This window comes from Lissotriton helveticus, chromosome 4_1 (assembly GCF_964261635.1).
Source record: "Lissotriton helveticus chromosome 4_1, aLisHel1.1, whole genome shotgun sequence".
Taxonomy (NCBI): domain Eukaryota; kingdom Metazoa; phylum Chordata; class Amphibia; order Caudata; family Salamandridae; genus Lissotriton; species Lissotriton helveticus.
The window spans coordinates 2,088,071,823-2,088,093,107 of record NC_136063.1 but is presented as its reverse complement, the minus strand read 5'-3'; positions in this window follow the sequence as shown (position 1 = coordinate 2,088,093,107).

The window sequence follows — 21,285 nt, the reverse complement described above, 5'->3', positions numbered from 1 at the left end:
GGTTGCTGAATTTCAAACAAACTCCCTGAGCTGACATTGAATCCCTGTAAGCCTTGGAGGCAAACACAGGACCTTTGTCTGAATGAAATGAATAAACTGCCCCTATCGCTACCAGGCACTGCAAATCTTAACCACTTACTGCTTAAGTGCTTGCATTTCTTTGTGGCCAACCCATAGGAATCAAGAACATCAATCAATTGCCACCACTATGTACTTATAATGGTTGGTTGAGTCAAGGGGATCGAAGTCATCCAAAGAAATCACCCAGAAGGGGATATTTGAAACCATGACGGGAGTTGTGGAGGGTCCTTTGACAGTGGAGTGTTTAATCTGCTGACAAATGTCACACTGTGTAACATAATCCACAGTTTGTTTGTATAAATTAGGCCACCAGTAGAGTTGCTGTAGCATTGATGCAGTTGTGTTTAATTTGTTCATGTTCAGATGCTAATCCTTCTTGGCTTCCTTGATTAGGACTAATCTAGACACACTTTTACATATTATTCTGTCTCCTACTCCTGGTATCGTGACTTCAGGAATCTTGTCTTAATTAAGTCTGTAGAAGTATCTGGGAGGAAAGACTGTATGACGTTTGTCACATGCTTGGTTACATTTAAGGCTGTAAAAATATCTGTGTCGATCTTTGTTAGAGATTTGGTTAGGACTGTTAAACTAACATTCTAAATTGACATGTTTGTTGCTAGTTCCCTTTGTTGTGAATACCTTCATGCTGATGACCCAAAGTGTGCCTGACATGGACCAATAGAAGTTTATCTTGTAAGACTGCTACCTTTCCCCAAAGCTGTTTTTTCCTTGTAGGTTTTACTTTTGAATCCTTGAAGTCATTCAACCACCAATGCTGTAGATTCACATATTTATCTTGTGCATAAAAGGATGATTCAGACACAACAAGTGTAGGAACGGAGGAGCCAGCCTTTTGCAATGCAAGTCACTGGGCATGTAATTCTGTATGTGTTGTAGTACAGTCACCTAAGATTTTAGTGTGGATGTGCTGTGGGATGAATTCACCATCCTTCCCTACATGAGGTAATGCTGCACAGGCTGTGGAGTATTTGCATGTTGTTCCTTTTGCAGTTTGGGCAGAGCCATCTGTATAGAATTTGCTCTGGCAAAGCTTAATAAATAAAGTGGCTGGAGAAACATCTTGTTCATCTAGGGTGTAAGACGCAAGCTTTGGGAATGCTTCCCTTGGTGGCCGTTTCTAGTTCTGATAATGGAGAAACAGCAAATACATGTTTTCCCTGCACCAAAGGGGACACCTTTAAAATACAGCCATCAGGATTTTTTCAATTAAAGAAAAATGTGCTTCAGCTAAGGAGTACAAGTGAGACTTGTGAGCAATAGGGACTGTCTCTTCTTTATCGTAGGGCACATATGTATAACCATACTGATTGGGTATGACTCTTTTACCTAGGTTGATTTTGTTATCCCTAATTTACAAATATCTAGTCTCAAGCATGCTAACTTGTAGTAAATGCAAGCTATCAGTATGCTCTGTCAGCCATTATTTGGCAGAAAATGTGGGCGAAATTGAGTCATACAAAGGCTTCACTCTCTCAGAGGAGTGAGGCAAATAAATACATACAAAGTTAAGAAACCCCGGCAGGTGTTGCAATTTCTTCCGTGTATAAGGAGGTTGTAAGGTAGCATACTCCTGAAGGAAGTCCAGAACTAGACCCTTGTCCCCGCAGGATAACTTGCATCCCAAAAAGATCAACGTCAGGTAGGCAATCTTAATTTCTTTTAATTAATTGTGTAACCAGCTGATGCTAACATGGTCACTACTCTATCTACCCCTGGTGTTAATTCAATTCATCATTGGTAAAATAGATATCATCAATATTTGGCAATACCTTGGGATCTGGTGGGAAGACTTTCATGATTCACACTGAAAACAAGCCAAGACTGTTTCTATATCCCATGGGTAAACATTGGAATAAAAACAGCCCTCCGTTGAAACTCAAAATGGTTAGATACTCACTCTCAGGCACTAAGTTCCTAAATAATTGATTGGAAATATCCAGGGTTAGTTTGTATGTTTTCTGCACCAGGTTAGTTATTAAACCTGTGATATGGGTATTTCATACAGTGTGTGTTTGTGTGTGCAAATTTAAGTTTCTATAGGCCAGGACTATTCAAGAGGAACCATCTGGTTTGGAGACAGGAAAAAGGGGTGTGTTCATTGCTGAGATGTACAGTGCTATTATGCCCTGGTACTGCAACTGGTCTAATATTGCTTTAATACAAACTTTGGTTTCAGGCTTCAACAGGCATTGTGCTTGCGGCTGTGGTTCATTGCGTAGGTGAATGACATGTGAACCAGAGTGTTCATCCCACGCACTTGGTTTCTATATAGGGCTGGAGCTTGTCGCACAGGCCATTCACTAGCATATATTTCCCTGATATCCTCAGGTACTATGGGAGGGAAGGATACCCTTATGATTTTCTCCCTGGGGGAAGCTTCCCTAATAAAGTCTTCGGGCAGATTTCTTTTGCTAAGGTGATGTCTTAATCATCAGACAATTGTGACCATAAGACTGCATTATTAATACATAGTATGTTCCCTTCAATTTGTATGTTTAGATTGTAAACCCTGTCAGGAAGATTTAAATGTTTACCTTGACACAATAGTGCCCTATTTTGACTTGTGCTGCTCTGTCTAGAAGCATTCTCACCCAAGTCTTGTTTCTCAATAGGACTTGTAGATGTATCAGCACATTTCATAGAAAGTCCTGCCACATTTGTCTTCTTTATCTGGGGTTTAGACGCTGTTATGCCAGTCTTGCATCCTGCTTCACTTTTCCTATTATACTCCTCTTTTCTTCAGTACTCGGATAGGCTCCCAATTTCTGTTCATTTACCATCAGTGTCCTTAAAATAATGGGAAGAGTGGCTAACAGAATACTGATACCGTTCATGTTTTTACATATTTTCATGAACTCTTAAGTTATAATCACCCATGCTGGGTTCCAGAGAAGCAGGTCATCCAGTCCATCATTTGTCTTTCTGCTTTTTCTTCCCTTTCATACTTTCATTGCAGATTTCTCTTTGGCGAAACCAACTGATATGCAATCCAGAGAAGTCGGAGATCATTTTCTTTGGCCCCAATCTGTGCGAGGCCTGGCACCAATGGTGGCCACAGGATATGTTCCCCCCCCCCGGCAACCTCAGTAACCATCATGAAAAACCTTGGGGTTAAGTTGGACACTGATATGTCCATAAAGGCTCAGATTCAAACTGTGTTCGGCACCTGTTTTGGGCTATTGAAAATGATAAAGAACTCTCTTCCCCTCCTTTCGGTCCCACACAGGAAGACGGTAGTCCAGGCCCTGATTGTATCATGGCTGGACTACGTCAATGTCCGGTACTTGGACCTACCTGATTATGTACTAGGTCGCCTTCAGGTGGTCCAGTAAGCGGCGGCCAGGGCTATTCTTATGGTGGGCCCCAGGGCGCATATGACCCCCTACTTGAGATCCTTGCACTGGCTTCCGATCAAGAAGAGGATACATTTTGAAGCTCTAGTCCTTGCCTTTAAGTCCCTCCACGACTCAGGGGCCCCCTACTTCAGGAAAAGGATTTAGCGCTATTACCCACAATGGACCCTGGGGGCCTCTCGACAGCTCTTGTCGACCATCCCAAGGTTTTTCCGCTCCTGTATAGGTGGTCGCTCCTTTCAAGTGGTGGCATCCCAGCTATGGAACAGCTTGCCACTTTCTCCTAGATAGGTGCAGGATCTCCTTATCTTTAGGAGAAAACTTAAAACCTGGCTATTCCAGCATTAGAACTAGGTCTACCTGCTTCAGTGTACACTGCCTGTCTCGGACTCTTTTTAGCACCGGGACACTCTGTGGAGTAGTCGCGCGCTTTATAAGTACCTAGTTACATTACATTACATGACAACTGAAACCTCAGTGTAATTTTTAGGCTTTAAATGTGGCTTAACAAGTTCTCAAGATATCCCTAGCCACATAGGTGTTAATTTCTCAATTATTTTTGGCAGTTCCTATTCATGATCTTGAACTACTGGAAACGCTTCCAGTGTCTGGCGCATAACCAGAACTGAAGACTCTCAGTTGATACTGCTTACTGTAGAGAAGTTCCTCATTAACATCATTCCTAAGTCCCTAGTTGGTGCAGTCCATCGCTCATTCTTTACATGTCTAAGTACCTCAGGGAGAACTGCCAATAAAGGTGTAGCATGCGTACTGGTGTAAACATGTGCAAAAATGCTTCCCCAGTTGTTACACTCCTCTATGGGTTGCACCATTCCAAAATGGTGACACATAATTAGTATGTTATGTTTATCTTGTGGGGTAGTGTATGGATACACTGCTTTCAATTAAATGGTCCAACGAGCAAACTAGAAAGCTATTTCATCACATTTTGTGTGCGCTGTCCCCATGATAGCATTATTAGACTGTGGACTAATAGTTTGCACTTGTGTAGCAGCGGCAGGACCTTTTTGAATCGTTTTGGCCACCACAAGTGTGGAAGGGTATGCTCAGATGTGAGTCCCTTGCTCACTGCACCATCAGGATTCAAGCAAGCCGGGCCGAAGACGGCTGTAATGCCAGAAACCGGTCCCCGGAAGCTTGTTTCCTTTCCAGTAAAGAATTGGCTTGGTAGTTTGGTCTGCCCTGTTCCCATGATGCACTGGGCCAGGGACAGACTAATTTGCATGTAGCCAGGTTCTGAACTGGGATGGTGCAGTGAGCTAAAAAACGGTGATGGATGAAGCCCTGATCTTTTGACTGGGTAGGAGTGTTCTGCTTAATTCAGATACTCTGTCCATCACCCCCCCCCTTTTTGAATCGTTGTGGACCTGGTGCGACAGCAGAGATCTGGAGCTCTACGCACGTTGTACAAACTGCATAAGGAGACTGTGTAATTTATCACCCTTACAACATCAGCGTGTGTCAAGTTATTTAACGAGGGATGGAGGTATAGCCAGCCAAAACTGACCACACAGCCCCTTCATTACTCAGGGCTCCCAAATGGACATTTCTGTGTGTAGGTGGCAATTGACCAGCAAACCAATACTGGTGTTTTTAGTGAGTTAAAGAGATTTCTAAATCTCGGTAAACCGTATAGTGTGCCAACATGGCCTACAACTTTATAGGCACAAAACCGAGGCACATTGAGAGGCTCAAACTCGCCCCATGAGTAAAATGTCTCAAATGCATGTGCCACGTGTGCAGCTATTACAAAAGTAACTGTCATTGAGGACACCAGAAGCTTTGAGATGCTGAGTGACTGCTTCCCTATATTTAGCTCCTATTAAAATAGATTCTGCCATAAAGAACAGAATTCAATTGAAATTTCGAATCAAAGAATTAGAAAACCCACAGAATGATGGATAACTTTTTATGAGTCAAGCTTGACAAACAGACATTTTTGTGCTCCCTTATCTCCAGCAGGAGGTAACCATGGTTACTGCAGATATCTCTGTAATGAAGAATATTTCTATGAATGGTGAAAAAACCACTCAAGATATAACCATTAGATACAAGCCCCACATTGGGTGCCAACTGTTTCATAAGATATGTATGACTTTGGTGTTAATCTATAAGGTGTGCTTTCCCACCCACGGTGGCACAGGTGAACCTGGTTAAATTCACCAAATTAATGTGGAAGATATGTTATTATAGCCCTGCACTGCAGAACACTAAGCACTATTGAAATTAACGTATTGCTTTGGGGTAACTAACAATACCTGTGAAAGGATTAAGGGCACTGTGGTTAACAGTAACAGATTAATTTTGTTGGTCACAAAAGAACACCCACCGTACTAAGAAGAATAGATACTTTTATGAAAAAATATTTATTACTACAGGGATAATCTGTATCTCAGTACATATAAAACAACTATAGAGAATATAAAAAAAAACAGCAAGAATGCATTTTATGAATAACGAGTATAAAATCAACATTTTTTGAATGGTTAAAATGTCTTCTAAAACATAACACCCTTTTAGAAATTGAGGTTTCTGGTTGTGAGAGTGTACACCCTGTCCAAGCGGGAGCCACAATCGAAGTCAGGCTAAGTCAGATACACAACCTAATTTCCCCTGTGCTCACCCTCTGGTAGCTTGGCACAGAGCAGTCAGGCTTAACTTAAGAGGTTACATGTAAAGTTTGTGGGCACACTTTAATTACAGGAACACAGTGAAAGCGACACAGAAATCACCACACCAGCTTTGAGAAATACAGAATAATTGAATAAACCAAGACCAAAACGCCAAAAATCCAACAAGTAGAACTTGAGATATGATTTTTTTAAAGATTAAATGTGAAAACTGTGCTTAGAAGTCACTGGTGGTAAAAAGGTTACTTGAGGTTTGGAGGGATCAGTAAAAATCCATAGTCCAGCTCGACCACTATGGAGGGCACGCCGGCTACTGAAGCAAGGTAGGGCCCACTGAGGAAGTACCTTCTATGGAGCAAATTATCGACATCGAACACATCATGAGTCAGACTTTTCTCCACAGTTGAGTAACTGCGTCGGAGACGAGCCTTGCAGATGGGGTTGAAGTTTTAGCGTTGCATTGTTGACGAGCCTCCTAGATGGTGTAGAAGAATCGGCACAGTATCATCATTGAGCCTCGCAGTCAGGACCCACGTCGTCGTTGAATTGGCACTACTGCGGATTCGGGGAGTGGTGTATCGATTTTTCTCAATAATTCGGGTTGATGCAACGGATTTTGTAGTAAAAAAGTTGCAGAACTCACTTTTGAGGCCCAGGACTGGAAGGGGCACCTCAGCCAATGGTAGGACTCACAGATGGCGGACTCCAGCAGCACCAGTGGAGTTGCAAGTAGTACTTTAAATCCCTGGGACTTCAGAAAACAGGAGGCAAGCCCTTGGAGGATCGTGGGTTCAAGGATAAATAGAGCAGGTCCAGTCCCTCTCACTCCCAAAAAAGAAGCAGCAGGCAGCAGAGTAACACAGCAGAGCAAGTTGCAAATTGACAGTACCTCCTGTAGCACAGCAATTATCAGGTATCAGACCAACAGAGCAATGTAGGTGGCAAAGAGGCAGTTCATCCTACAGCACAGCAGCTTTTCTTCCAGGTAGAATATCCTTGGTTCCAGCAAAGGTTTGATTTTGAGGTGTCAGGGGTCCAGTACGTAAACCCAAATTTGCCTTTGAGGTGGGGGAAACTTTAAAGAGAACTTTGAAGATCACAAAGTTATGTTATGTTATGTTACAATCGGTCTTATATAGCGCTCAGCTACTCCGAGGAGTGTCCCGGCGCTTCAAAACCCGATGCAGAAATCAGGAGCAGATGGACAGACAGCAAAAACTATTGGACAAACAACCAGGACTTCAGTTCCTTCCTGAAGGCCAGCAGATTAACATTCTTTCTCAGAAGAACTGGCAAGGAGTTCCACAAATGAGGCGCCAGGTATCAAAAGGAGCGACCTCCAATCCGGGCACGTCTGATGGGCGGAACAGATGCCAAGGCCAGAGAAGCTGACCTCAAAATCCTAGATGGCAAGTAAAACGACAGTTGATTCCTGATATATTTCGCACCTGAATCATGGAGAGCCTTAAAAGCAAGCGTGAGCGCCTTAAAGGCAATCTGTTTCTTAATAGGGAGCCAGTGCAGTTTTTTTAATAGATCCGTAGCACTGGCTCTCCGATGGAGGCCAAAGATTGCTCTAGCAGCTGAATTCTGCACGATCTGCAAGCGTGCGAGGAGATATTCAGGCAGGCCCAGGTAGAGGATGTTTGCATAATCCAAACGAGAGCCTATTAGGGCCTGTACTGTAATTTTACTATGGTCGAAAGAAAGCATCGGTAGGAATTTTCTAAGCATTTCCCAACAAGACGGAGGATCTGCGGTTTCAGGGTGAGACCCTCATCAATTTGCACTCCCAGATTCTTGGCCTTGGAAGACGCAGCCGCCGGAGGAAACATGGCAGGATGCCACCCTGACTGCCACCTGGGATCGGTTGGACATCCAAAAAAGAGCACCTCCGATTTGTCGGAGTTGCATTTGAGGATATTTTGTTCGAACCACTCGAAAACCGCCCTCAGGCAGCCTCTGATCCGCACGCCATAAAAATCAGAGCCCTTCTTACAAGTAAAGAGGAGCTGGGTGTCATCAGCATAGGAAACGATCTGGGCACCAAACGACTCTGCCAGTGCCACCAAAGGGGCCATATAGATATTAAAGAGAGTAGGGCTCAAACTAGAGCCCTGAGGCACCCCTACCTCCAAAGGCGGCACATCGGCAGAGAACGGAGGGGCCCAGACCGTTTGGCGGCGGCCCGCCAGAAAAGACTTAAACCAGCTGAACACCGCTCCCCGTATTCCGATCTCTCTGAGTCTTAAAAGGAGACCGCCATGGGGAACGGTGTCAAAGGCCGCCGACAGGTCCAACATTACCAGCATAGACTTGCCACCCACATCTAGAACCTCTCTAATTGCATCAGTGACTTCTAACAGCGCAGTCTCCATGCTCATATTGGCACGGAAGCCCGACTGCGTGTCATGAAGGATGTCATTATTTTCCAGGAAGTTGGAGAGAGAGGCGTGGACATGCTTCTCCACCACCTTAGCCAATGCCGGGAGAAGGGAGATGGGCCTGTAATTGGCATGAACCAAGGGGTCCAAATTAGGCTTTTTCAAAAGCGGCAGGATCAGGGCGTGCTTCCAAGCCCGGAGGACCACTCCCGTGCTAAGAGAAAAGTTAAGCACCGGGTTAACAAGGGAGTTGATCACTGGAGCTATTTTTCCAAGGCATTTCACTGGGCAAGGATCCAGAGGGGAGCCAGATTTTAATTTAGTAAGAAGGTCAAGTGAGGAAGGGAGAGAGAGAAGAGGAAAATTAGAAAGAGTAGGGCCCTCACAGGACAAGGACGTAGACAGGGAAACATTAGTTTCCAACATTATCCCCGTGCTAGTGGGGGGGAGGAGTCTTGAATAGACTTAATTTTGGTAGAAAAAAATCCGCGAGTTGAAACACCCAAGATTCAGAGTGAGAGTGTGTAGATAACGACATGGTTGTTGAAGTGAATTCCTTAACAATACGGAAAATTTCCTTGCTAGTGTTAACGGCTGCCTCGATTCTCTTAGCAAAGTAGGCCTTCTTCTCAGACATGATGTTGCAATGATATGGTTTGATGGATTCCCTATATACATTTTTGTCAATTAGATCGTAATGACGGCGCCAGGCCCTTTCAGCTTTCTTGCACATTCACCGCATTTCAGATAGAGAGGCAGTGAAACGTGGGGCGGAAACCCGATTACTGGCTTTACGGGAGACAGTCACTGGAGCTAACTCATCGAGTCTTTCCACAAGCCATATATGTAGGAGGTCAAGGTCAGCCTCTAAACTGCCTGACAACTGGCAAGGGTGGGAGGAGAGTGCGTGCACCAGCATGTCTGGGGACACTCGATGAAAGGCTCGCAAAGTTTTCCGAGAGTGTTCCAGTGGCCTGGGTGAGATTTTATCCATCAGAGGAATCTGAAAGTTAACAAGGTAATGGTCTGACCATAGAACGGGTGCTGGAGGGGACATACCGATCGGGGTGGTCGAGAACACTTGATCAAGGGTATGTCCTTTATTATGTGTGGGGGCAGTAATAAACGGTGACAGACCCAAGGGACAAGTGATATCCAGAATCTTAATGGCATCAACATCGATAATTGAATCCATATGAATGTTAAAGTCCACTAACAGCAGGCAATGTTCCGTTTTCAAACGGAGTGCCGATACCACCACCAGGAGCTCTTCAAAAAAGGAACCTGTGGGTCCTGGGGGTCTGTAGAATAAGAGCCCCGGACATGCTTGATGAGGAGACAGAGATAGAGAGAAACCAAGGGACTCACAACCTAAAATGTCATCAGTTGGAATAATGGCACAAGGAAAGCGTTTATCCACCACTAGGGCTAAACCACCGCCCCTTCCAGTCCTCTATCTTTCCTAAGGACGACATAGTTAGAGGGGATGGCTACCGCTATGTCTGGGCCAGAGCTCTCACCCAACCAAGTCTCTGTGAGAAAGAGGCACATGGGATTTGCCTCTGACAAAAGATCATAAATGTCAAGCGAATGCCTACTTAGGGATCTAGTATTGAGAAGTAGACAAGAACTATGTTTGGGCAGATTACAGGGGGATAAAACAGAAGTGCCGCTCATGCGCCAGCCACAGCCAGGACAACGCCTTTAGTGGCCTGCCTACCTGGAAAGATACTACAGCAACTACCCATATTACCCTTTAAGGAGATAAGCTCCGAAGCGGTGTAAGTGCGCATGCTGACTGAATGCCTGGGTGAAGGGTAATAACCCCGCCCGCTTCCATCCACCTCCGAGACGCTGACGGGCGCAGACGGGCTTACCTTAGGCGCTCCTTCGGCGCGAAAGAGGCGCGCCCGCTCAGCGCATCCGCTGCGTGGAGGAGAGTGCTTCTGGTTTTAAAGCTAAGCAGGCGAAGTGAGGAAGACCGCACCACTGGTCCGCCGAAAGTCCCTCACTCTCGTGTCCTGGCTCCAGACACACTACAAGAGGGTATGCAGCTCTTTGTTTGTGGAATGGCACCTTCCTCCCAATCTACCCCAGGTAGGCCTATCAGCCTGGTGATGGGCCATAAGGATATAAAACATCACAACCCTTCTCCATATGTTTGACTGTCTAGAGAGAATGCATGAAGCCCAGCTGTCACATAACCCAGACATGTATTCAGAGACAGACTGGGCACAGATCAGTAAAAGTACAAAAATGCCAACTTTCTAAATAGTGGCAATTTCGGACTCACAATTTATAATTACCATGATTTGTTCTTTTAAATTGTGAGTCCAGAGACCCCAATAACCAAATTTCTATCTACTTCTAATTGGAACTTACATTTAAAAGTTCTTTAAGTGTATCCCAATGTTAACCTATGGGAGAGATAGGCCTTGAAGTAGTGAAAAATTAATTTAGCAGTCTTTCACTTCCAGGACATGTAAAGCTCAAGTGTGCATGTCCTACCTTTTACATACATTGTACCCTGTCCAAAGGGCTGCCTTGAACCTACCTTAGGCATGACGTATATGTAATAAAAAGGAAGGTTTGGCCTACAAGTAGAGTAACTTGCAAGGAATATATGGCTGTTTAAAACTACACTCACGCTCTGTAATGGCAGGCCTGAGCCTTGTTTGATGGGTTACTGAGTGGGAGGCAATTCAGTGCTTCAGGCCCCCTAGTAGCATTTAATTTACTGGCCCTGGGTTTATATAGTGCACTTACTAGGGAGTTATAAGTAAATTAAAAATGCCAATTGTGGATAAAACTATTTTACCATGTTTGAGTACAGAGCATATGCACAGGTTAGCAGTGGCAAAGTGCCCAGAATCCTAAAGCCAGCAAAAATAAAATCAGCAAAACAGGAGGTCAGAAGGCAAACAGTCAGGGGAAACCACGCCAAGGATTTGATGTCTAATCACATCTTAATGCCTACTTCTGTGTGCTACACGTTGATATCATGGAAGGCAGAGCAACCTACAGTCTAGAGTTTCTTAGGGAGAAGAAACACACCGCATACCTGTTAGACCTGGCATCATTAGCATTGTTTCCCTGACTTTTTGGATTCTGACCTCCAGTTTTGCTGCCTTTTCTTGCTGGCTTTGGGATTTTGGGCACTTTACCACTGCTAACCATTTCTAAAATGCATATGGTCTGTACTCTAAATATGGTATAATTGGTACTACTGCAAGACCTATCTCTCCCATAGGTTAACATTAGGAATATTAGTATAAGTATGACTTGTGCCCTAAGGTCACTGTAACATAAGGGAATACCAATCCCAACAAGCACAGTTTCTCATCAATGGTTTCATTGCAAATGTGGCAGTAATATTATCAATGATGTCATAGAAGACATCATGAGCGATGTAGTATGTGGGGTAATTAGCAGTGCATAGCAAAGGTATGAGTTATAGTTACCTTATGGCATGAGTTTTAACTACTTGAGATAACTATAACAGCTGAATTTCTATGGTTTTGTGTGTGTAAAATCTGAACCTTACTATAACCACCCTGCAACCTTTGTTTTTTTCAGTGAATCTGTAAAGTTTTTTAAAATGTTATTTCCCAACTATAACGTCTTGGTAACCTTTGTTTTTTTTCAGTGACTTTCTATGGATTTTAATGCTATTTCCTAACTGTAACTTCACTGCAACCTGGGTGTGTGGGGGGGTGTGAGTGACTAGATGTGTGGGTCTGTGAGTGGGTGTGGAAGTGGCTCTCTGGGTGTTTGAATAGGTGTTTGAGTGGCTGTTTGGGTGTGTGAGTAGTTTTGAGGGTCTCTGAGTGGGTGTGTGAGTGGCTGCATGGGTGTGTGAGTAGATATGTGAGTGGTTGTGTGGGTGTTTAATTGTGTGTGTGTGAGTGAGTGTGTGAGTAGGTGTATAGATCTGCGAGTGACCATATGTTTGTTTGTAATTGGGGTCTGGATCCACAGATCTACCTGAAACCAAGAGGATCCATGGATCTACACATGCAAAAAAATGGGTTTTAGACAATTTCTTGCCAATAAGGGGGTCACTGACAGGTACCTCAATTATTGTCATGGGGTCAGGGTACTTCTAATCTGACCTTTTCTATCAAGTCAAAATATCTTTTTTCGGTTTCATATGATAAAACCATGAAAGCACAATGTGAAATTCAAGATAAAATATGATACATTATGTACAAACTCGACGGAAACATACCTAATAAAAGGATCTCATAAATAATTAATTTTAAATGCACTTAATGTATCTAGTTTTATGGAGCCTGGGACAAACTTTACACCTAATAAAATATGCACAATAAAAAATATAATAAAATATTACTCTTCATCAGGTTAAAAATAACATGCTATTAGAGCAAGTTAAGGTAAATGAAACCGGAAATAATTACTAAATTCAAAAGAATTAGTCCCAATTCGCCCTAAGCCTAAAAGCAGAATAAAAAAAATAAAACACACCTGTTAACATCTGGAGAAATATAAAAGCGGGCTGTACTTCTCTAAAATTGGCTTTTTCCAAAATTGGGATAAGAAGTATTTCCTGGGAGTATTATAAAACGGACAAAACATTGTGAAGTGAAGCATGTCCTGCAGAGATATACCATCGTAACCACAGGATGGGAGCAAATGCCCTTTATTCTGCCCTCTAGGATGGGCAAGGAGAAGATAAAAAAGATCAAACGGAAACCAAAAGGAAGCCATGCTATGAGTTTGTCAACCCCAGCAGGTACGGCTCTGCCGTCATAGTTGTCCTCAACATAATGAAGCGGCGTACACTGGGCTTCACAAGCTCCCTCTCCTCTCTTACCATGGACTGGCATGGGATGAACTCCATTTTTATAAGGACTACATCTTCCTTGCGCGTTAACCCAGGGTTTGAAAAAAGATCTCCTCTTCCCAGACTCATAAGGCTCCTTTCTATGTATTTGAGCCATGGTACACTGGATGCATCATCAAGGGCCAAACAGTCTTTAAGAATTGCTTTGTTTAGCGTGGTCCCCTCCCCAACCCAGATTTTAAGCCACAGATTCACTGGGCGAAAGGCTATCAAGTCAGTGATGTGAGGAATACCTAGCTCATCATGGTCAGTGAAAGAGGGGATACTCTGGGGAACTGATAACAGACGTCTCAAGAATTTGTTTTCCACAATTTGGATATCATTTATGTCAGCATATCCCCAGATTTCACTGCCATAGAGGGCCTTAGAAGTGTTCTTAGCTTTATTTAGCTCAAGTAGGGCCCCCACAGGTCTTTTCGCCAGTCTGGAGGTAAAACTAAAAATTGCTGCAGTCTCCCTGTTAAGGTCATTTCTATTGCGTGTGAGTTAGGGCTCCCATTAATTTTTTAATCCAGGAGTACCCCCAAGTTGGCGAACACAATCGACTTAGGGATCCATGTAAGCCATACCTTGTAGGTATATGGCCTGCTGAGCCGAGTCCCTATTTGCATGATGTATGGTTTCTAGGTATTAATGTTCAGGTCCAGGTCTCCCATAAACTGCGCAAAGGTGGTTAACAGGGTTTGCAGACCCCTTTCAGTCCTAGCCACCAGTATAGCATCATCTGCATATAACAGGACCGGGAGGTCCTCCTTCTTGCCTGTGGAAATTCCGCCTTGGTCTCCAAGAGGGTTTTCTCTAGATTGTTGATGTAAAGATTGAATAAAAACGGAGCCATGATACAACCCTGATGGACTCAATCCCTAATGGAGAATGAGCATGATACAGTCAAGCCAGCCGAGAAAAGAACGACCCCATTAGTGTCTCAATGAAGATTGTATAGGAAGGAGACTATATCCTGTCCACCCCTAATGCAGTAGGATCTTCCACCATTTACCTTTATTCACGCAGTCGAATGCGAAAAATAGGTCCATATAGGCTAAACAATGGTACCAGGGCGGGCAACCGTGTACTTATCATAAAAAGCTTTAGACATTGATCAATTGTGGAGCGGCTAGAACCAAAGCCTTATTGGGCATCTGACAAGACGGTATTGTCTAGGGCCCAAGACGATGACCATTCCAACAATATCTGCGCGACTACTTTGACCACGGAGTTTAACAAGGATATAGGTCTATAACCGAGGGGACTATCCTTGTTCCTCTTTTTAAATACCGGGACAATTATGGAGGTGGGCCAGGAAGCAGGTGTGCCAGACTATGCAGCCGTATCAATAAGAGAGGTAAACAATGGAGCCCAGAACTCCACATCTGACAAATAAAGATTGGGGGAATTCTGTAAGATCCCGGTGCCTTATTGCATGTCATACTGGTAATACCTTGCCTCACTTCTTCCTCCGTTACTGATAGAATTGTGGTTTCACCACCATTTTCAGATAGTGGTGACAGGTCTGAAGCTGCCTTACACGGGCGCTCGAAGTGGCTAACCCAATCGTCCCCTGTAATATGTGCGTCAAGGACATTTGCGGCCTCAACCCAAAAAATGGGGCTGTTAATAATGCTCCAAAACTTGGCATTACACTTGATAGTTGTTGCTTCCATGAGTTTATGCTGCAAACACTAGGAGATGATGTATGAGCGCTGAAACTTTTCAGACACTCACCCCCAGACTCAGATCTTGGTTGAATCCATCATCATTATTTAGCTTACTTCGCCACCTCAGTTCAAACCCAGTAAATGCAAATAAGTCTTGATCCTGTGCCTCATGGGGACAGTCTAGCCCGAACTACTAATCCAGGTCTTCCCTGAACCAGAAATAAGCATCCTGGGACCGTTTCGGGGTAACACCCCTCATCAGCCAGGCTAGCTTGAATACAGTGGCAAAGTGAGCAAGGGACCAACATCTGTGAATAGCCTGCCATGTTAGCACATAGCACTGAAACTTTTCAGACACTCATCCCCAATCCCATGAGGCACAGGGTCAAGACTGATTTGCATCTAGGTGTGTCTGAACTGGGGTGGCGAAGTGAGCTAAAGAATGATGATGGATTCAACCAAGATCTGTGACTGGGGGAGAGTGTCTAAAAAGTTTCAGCACTCCGTCCATCATCTCCTTGTGTTTGCTTTGTTTGCCCTAAGTTGACAGGGAAATGCCCAGACGTGGGTCCCTTGCTCACTTTGCCACTGGATTCAATCTAGCCTGGCTGATGAGGGATGTTAGCCCAAAACCAGTCCCAGGATGCTTGTTTCCGGTCTAGGGAAGACATGGCTTGGCAGTTTGAGCTGGACTGTTCCCATGAGGCACAGGGTCAAGAATGATTTGCATATAGCTGTGTCTGGGGTGGTGAAGTGAGCTAAAGAATGATAATGGATTCAACCCAGATCTGTGACTGGGGGTAAGTATCTGAAAAGTTTCAGCACTCCGTCCATCATCTCCATGTGTTTGCTTCCATGAGTTTACCCCAAGCTTCCTCCTTCAGAGTCTCCTTGTGCCTACTAAGGGCTAGCTTATACTGCTTCCTTCGAATTTTAACTAGGGAGCTGTTTCTGGGCATGGCATGCAGTGGTAATCTAAGTCTCCAAGCACAAAGCGAACATTCTGGGTCAAACCATCTGGGGACTCTTTCCTGTTGAACACTGGATGCAGGGACCGTTAATAACTCAATGACAGACTTGGGGGTGGATTCAAAGGCACAGATGATAGACTCTACCTTCGGGTTCCGGCAAGTCTGAAACTCACTATGGCACTTCTCCAAGAGTGACTAATACAGGGAGCCTGAGGAAATCTGTGCCATCCGATCCGTGGGCCGGAATATCCTTCCTCCACTAATCCACCTTTTCAGATCAAATACCAGCCAGTTAACTCTAATACACAATGGGTTGTGGTCGCTGTGGTTACTGGCTATTACTAAAAAGTCAGAAATCAAATAAAAAAGAGGAGTAGAGACTAAGATAAAATCAACAATAATAGAGGGTACACAACCTAGCCCCTTGAAGGTGGGAATTCGGTTCCTCCTATCGGGGTCTCATTTTGCCATAGTTGGTTCCAAGTCCATTGCACAAACTAGGAAATGTAGTTTATGCTCCTGCCTACTATGTTTAAAAATGCTCACCCACTACACGTGGGCAGGAGGAATCCTTGAAACCCCCTAAACCCTGCTGCCTTAAGTCCCCACAAGGGTGAATGTTGAAATCCCCTAAGAGGACTATAATACCGGTGTTACGTGGAGAGGTCGTAAAATTCAACAAGAATGTGCCTGATCGAGTAACATTACAGACCTCAGGGAGGGACGATGTAGTGTTATAAAAATTCAAGAGCAGTAATCTATCCAACACCGTTGAAAATAATAAAGCCTGGAGACACGATTTAGGAGTATTCTGGTCCACAATTTCTCCCCTTATCCTAAGTGAAAGGTAAATTGCAAGACCCCCACTCCGGTCGACCAGCCCTTGAGGGGGTTGTGGGTATGTTTTATTTTTTTTTATTTTTTTTATTTAGTCCTCATACGCCTAAGATATTCTCGAAGTTCGTTCAGCCATTACCATCCACTGATGGCTATTGTTCCCAAGAGATCTTATTGGAAGCACTTTTTGTCGATACCCAGCTGACATAATAATCAATTCAGTTCATCTAACTGACCACCGTGGAACTGATCTTAGGGTATTTCAATCCACAAAAAGGCATAATCATTGGACCTTGTTCGCAAAGTTTATCTTGCCAGGAAATACACGGGATCCAAAAATGTTTTTTACTCTTCCAGATTATGCTATCTAATTTTAGGGTATATTTAATTGAGTTAATCCAGTCTAGATATGTTGGCGCGGTATCTTTTATCCACCATTTATAGGTTTCTCTTCGAGCTAGGATAATTAAATAAAACATCAATTTGTTGACTTGTCAAGAGAATAATTTAAAATTCAGAGAAACACCAAAAAATATAAGTAAGGTACTAACCTGTATGTTTAACTTCAACATACTTCCCATACCTTCAGATATCGCACACCAGTAATTATGCAAGACCGGACATGTTAAAAACATATGAATATCATCTGCCTTTTCCATCTTACATTTTGGGCAACAAGGAATACTGTTCTTCGAAAATTTAGCAAGCTTAGCAGGGGACCAATAAACTCTGTCAATGTAAGCAAGAATGGTAAGGCTCCAGGTCCTGATGGGCTGCCAGCAGAGCTCTATAAAGTTTTGTCCCCAGTTATTGCCCCAATACTCTGCAAACTGTTTTCTTCTATCTATGACGAGGGAGGGCATATCCCAGTGTCCTGGAATGAAGCAACTGTGACGTTAATTCTTAAACCATCTAAACCTAGGACACTATGCGAATCTTACAGGCTGGTCTCTCTGCTGAATCTCGATCATAAAATCTTTGCCAGGATTTTAGCAGAGAGACTGAATGGGGATGCGGATGGATTGGTGCATGGGGATCAGAAGGGGTTTGTCAGAGGTCGATCTATTCAGAATCTGATCCAAACATTAGTGGGAGCTATCGACACAGAATCTATATACAAATTGCCCTTGGCTATTATCACGCTTGATGCCGCTAAGGCTTTTGACCACGTCAATTGGGTCTATTTAAGCAGAGCACTAGAAAAGTATAATCTGGGAAAAAAGTTTTGTAGAGCCATGTCTTCGATATATCAGCACCCCACAGCCAGAATATTGATTAACAGGAATTTATCGGCTCCTATTTGTATTAAGAGAGGGACAAGGCAGGGATGTCCTCTTTCTCCCATGCTTTTTAATTTATACGTTGTGTCCCTGGCGGAGAAGATTAGGCAATATACGAGCATTGTGCCTTTTAAATTCAAAAATTGGATTAAAAAAGTGTCATTATACGCCGACGATATGATGATATACACGTCGGATCCAATACGGGCAATCCCGTCAATATATACTGCATCAACTCAGTTTGGACAGCTGTCTGGATATCACATTAACCAGACTAAAACAGAATGTATGCTTTGGAATGTGGAAGTCCAGCTCCCTATAGTAAAACAGGGGATAAGATATTTAGGAGTTCAAATTACCCAGGACATCGCAAAATTAACGGACAGAAATCTAGATAAAGTGAACAAAGAAATTACTGAGTCATTAAAGGGATGGTCTCTGTTTCCTCTTACACTAATTGGAAGAGTGAACATTATAAAGATAATGCTTCTTCCTAAATTGATTTTTTTGTTTCAGAATATACCCCGAACTTTTAATGAAGCATCACACAGACAAATTCAGGCAAAATGTAACTCCTTTGTATGGGCTTCAAAGGGAATTAGGATTTCGTGGAGGAAACTGAGCAGGAAAAAAAGTAAAGGAGGCTTGTGTGCCCCGGACATGAAGATCTATGCATGGACTCTTTTACTTAAAGCAGGGATTTTGCTTTTTAACAGCCCAGACAGATCAGAAATAGGCATAATGTTTAAGTAAATGCTGGAAGGAATTCAAGGGGGATCAAGTGGCTTCCTATATAAATATGGGGACCCACGTTTCTTTAAAAAAGTGCGATTGAAGATGCTGAGAGACATGGCTCTTACTTGGGCCGGGGTAAGGAAGGCCCTGAAACTTACATAATATACAGCTAAATCTCCTATATGGGATTCTCCCGGCTCCCCCGAATGGACTAAAGACAGTCTCGCAAAGCCATTGGTAGACGCAGGTATTAAGCATTGGTATCAGCTAATGCCTGAAGGATCGTTGATATCTTGGGAAGACATTTCTAATGAGACTAATAATAGCCTATCTAAGTTCAAATACTTCCAAATAAGGAGCTGGAGTCAGGCTGTAGGTTCACAAGTAGGAACAACCAGCGTCTTAGAAGATTTACTTCAAGGGAAGAGCAGGAAGATAAAGACAGCAACCCTTTATTGGGCCATTTTAGAAGCAGAAGACGGCGACTTTACCTTGCCAGCTCATCTGTGGGGAGAACAGGTTACAGACGTCGATTTGGAGAAGTTAAGGCAAGTATCTTTTGACATACTACACACTACAGTTTCTCCCGCAAATTTAAAACGCAATCACTTTTTTTCTCTTCACAGAGTTTATTGGAGTTGTGGGTATGTTAAACAACTTGAATCCTTTCAGAAAGTAAGTATTGTCAATAGTCTAGATCTCTTGCAGGCAAATAATATCAACATTTTTAATGAGACATAGCCATTCCGGGTCTGCACTCTTTTTTTTTAAATTCTTTTTATTTTTAATTAACAGCATACATCGGCCATCATGGCCACACAACAGGGTTGCAAAGGCGTACAGTGGGCTACACAAGGAACAGCACATTACATATCCCGCCCCACCCGCCTCCCTCCCGCCCTACCCTACATACCTAATTTTTTTAAATGCTGAAATAAAAATAAATAAAAGGCACTTACCTTGTCCGCTGCGTCCCGGGGTTTCCCTCTGCTCTTTCACGCCGCCGCCGTCGCCATCTTGGATAGCAAAGCGCATGCGCGGCCACCCGCGCGTGTGCATTTCTCACGAGAAATGCGCATGCGCGGGCGGCCGTGCATGTGCATTGGTATTCAAGACGGCGGCGCGAACGAGCAGAGGGAGCCCCGGGACGCAGCGGACAAGGTAAGTGCCTTTTATTTATTTTTATTTCAGCATTTACAAAAATTAGGTATGTAGGGGAGGGCGGGAGGGAGGCGGGTGGCGGGCAACTTCTCTAAGCCCACGGAGTGGGCGTAGTGTTGCCTGCTACGCCTACTTTGCAAAGGGCGAAGTAGGCAACACTATGTCTACTCCGTGGGCGTAGCGAAGTCCTTCGCCAAGGGTTAGTAAGAATGTGATCAAGGCGGGCAAAAGAGTGGTGGGGCCCGAGAAGAAAGTGTACTGTGTGTCAGTAGGGTGCGCCAGGCGCCAGACATCAGTGAGGCCAAATGTCTCCAGGAAGTCTCCCAACCATCTTTGTCCCCGGGGTGTCTCCCTGGGCGGATGTCTATCTAGCATCCCAGAAACTGCCGCTTTAAAGTCCCCACCTACGAAAAATTTACCCTCCGGAAGGGATAGAAGGAGTTTACCGAGGTCCGTGTATGCCTGTGACTGAAGGCCCGGCGGGACATAAGTGGAAACCAGAGTAATCCTGCGACCCTCCCATTTACCCGAGACTGTGGCAAATAGGCCCCGTGGGTCAGCGGCCGTGTGGTCTGGAAGGAAAGGGAAAGTGCGTCAAAGAAGGACCCCTACCCCCCGGGACCCAGTGGTGAAGCCTGAGTGGACTGACAAGGTGTACCCATATCTATTTAAGGCATGACAACTGTTGCCTAACAAATGGGTCTCTTGCAGCATTACAACATCGGGAAGATGACACTTAATGAACTGCAATACCATGGTGCGTTTGAATTTGTCCCCCAGCCTGATAACGTTCCAGCTCAGTATCTTGAGGCTTTTGTCCCACTTCTTAGCCATATCCACATTTCACAGTTGGTTCAGATCCCGGGACCCCTGGACACCATGCAACCTTCTCAAAACACCTCAAGTGCAACCAATCAAACAATTCCCCCCCAAAACCTCCCCCAACTCCTCCCCCCCTGCCCCCAACCCACCTGCCCTCCCCCTCCAACACCTCTCTCCTCCCTCCCCCAATCTCAAACAACCCCACAACTCCATCCCTTTCCAGCCCCATCAGACTCATACTCCCTTCTCTTGAAACAGAACCCCCCCCACCCTGCTCCCTGACCTGTAGGTTTCAAACTACCCACTGCCCCAATTAGCAGAGCGCCTTTCGCCCAACCCCAACCCCGGAATGAGAAAACTGCCCCCCTGAGGAAGCTCTGTTAGGGGGAACGTGAGCCGGCCCCAACTCCAGCCGCCGTACCAGTGCTACCCCAGGCTAGGAGTCCCTTGTTACTGTGGAGCGCCCA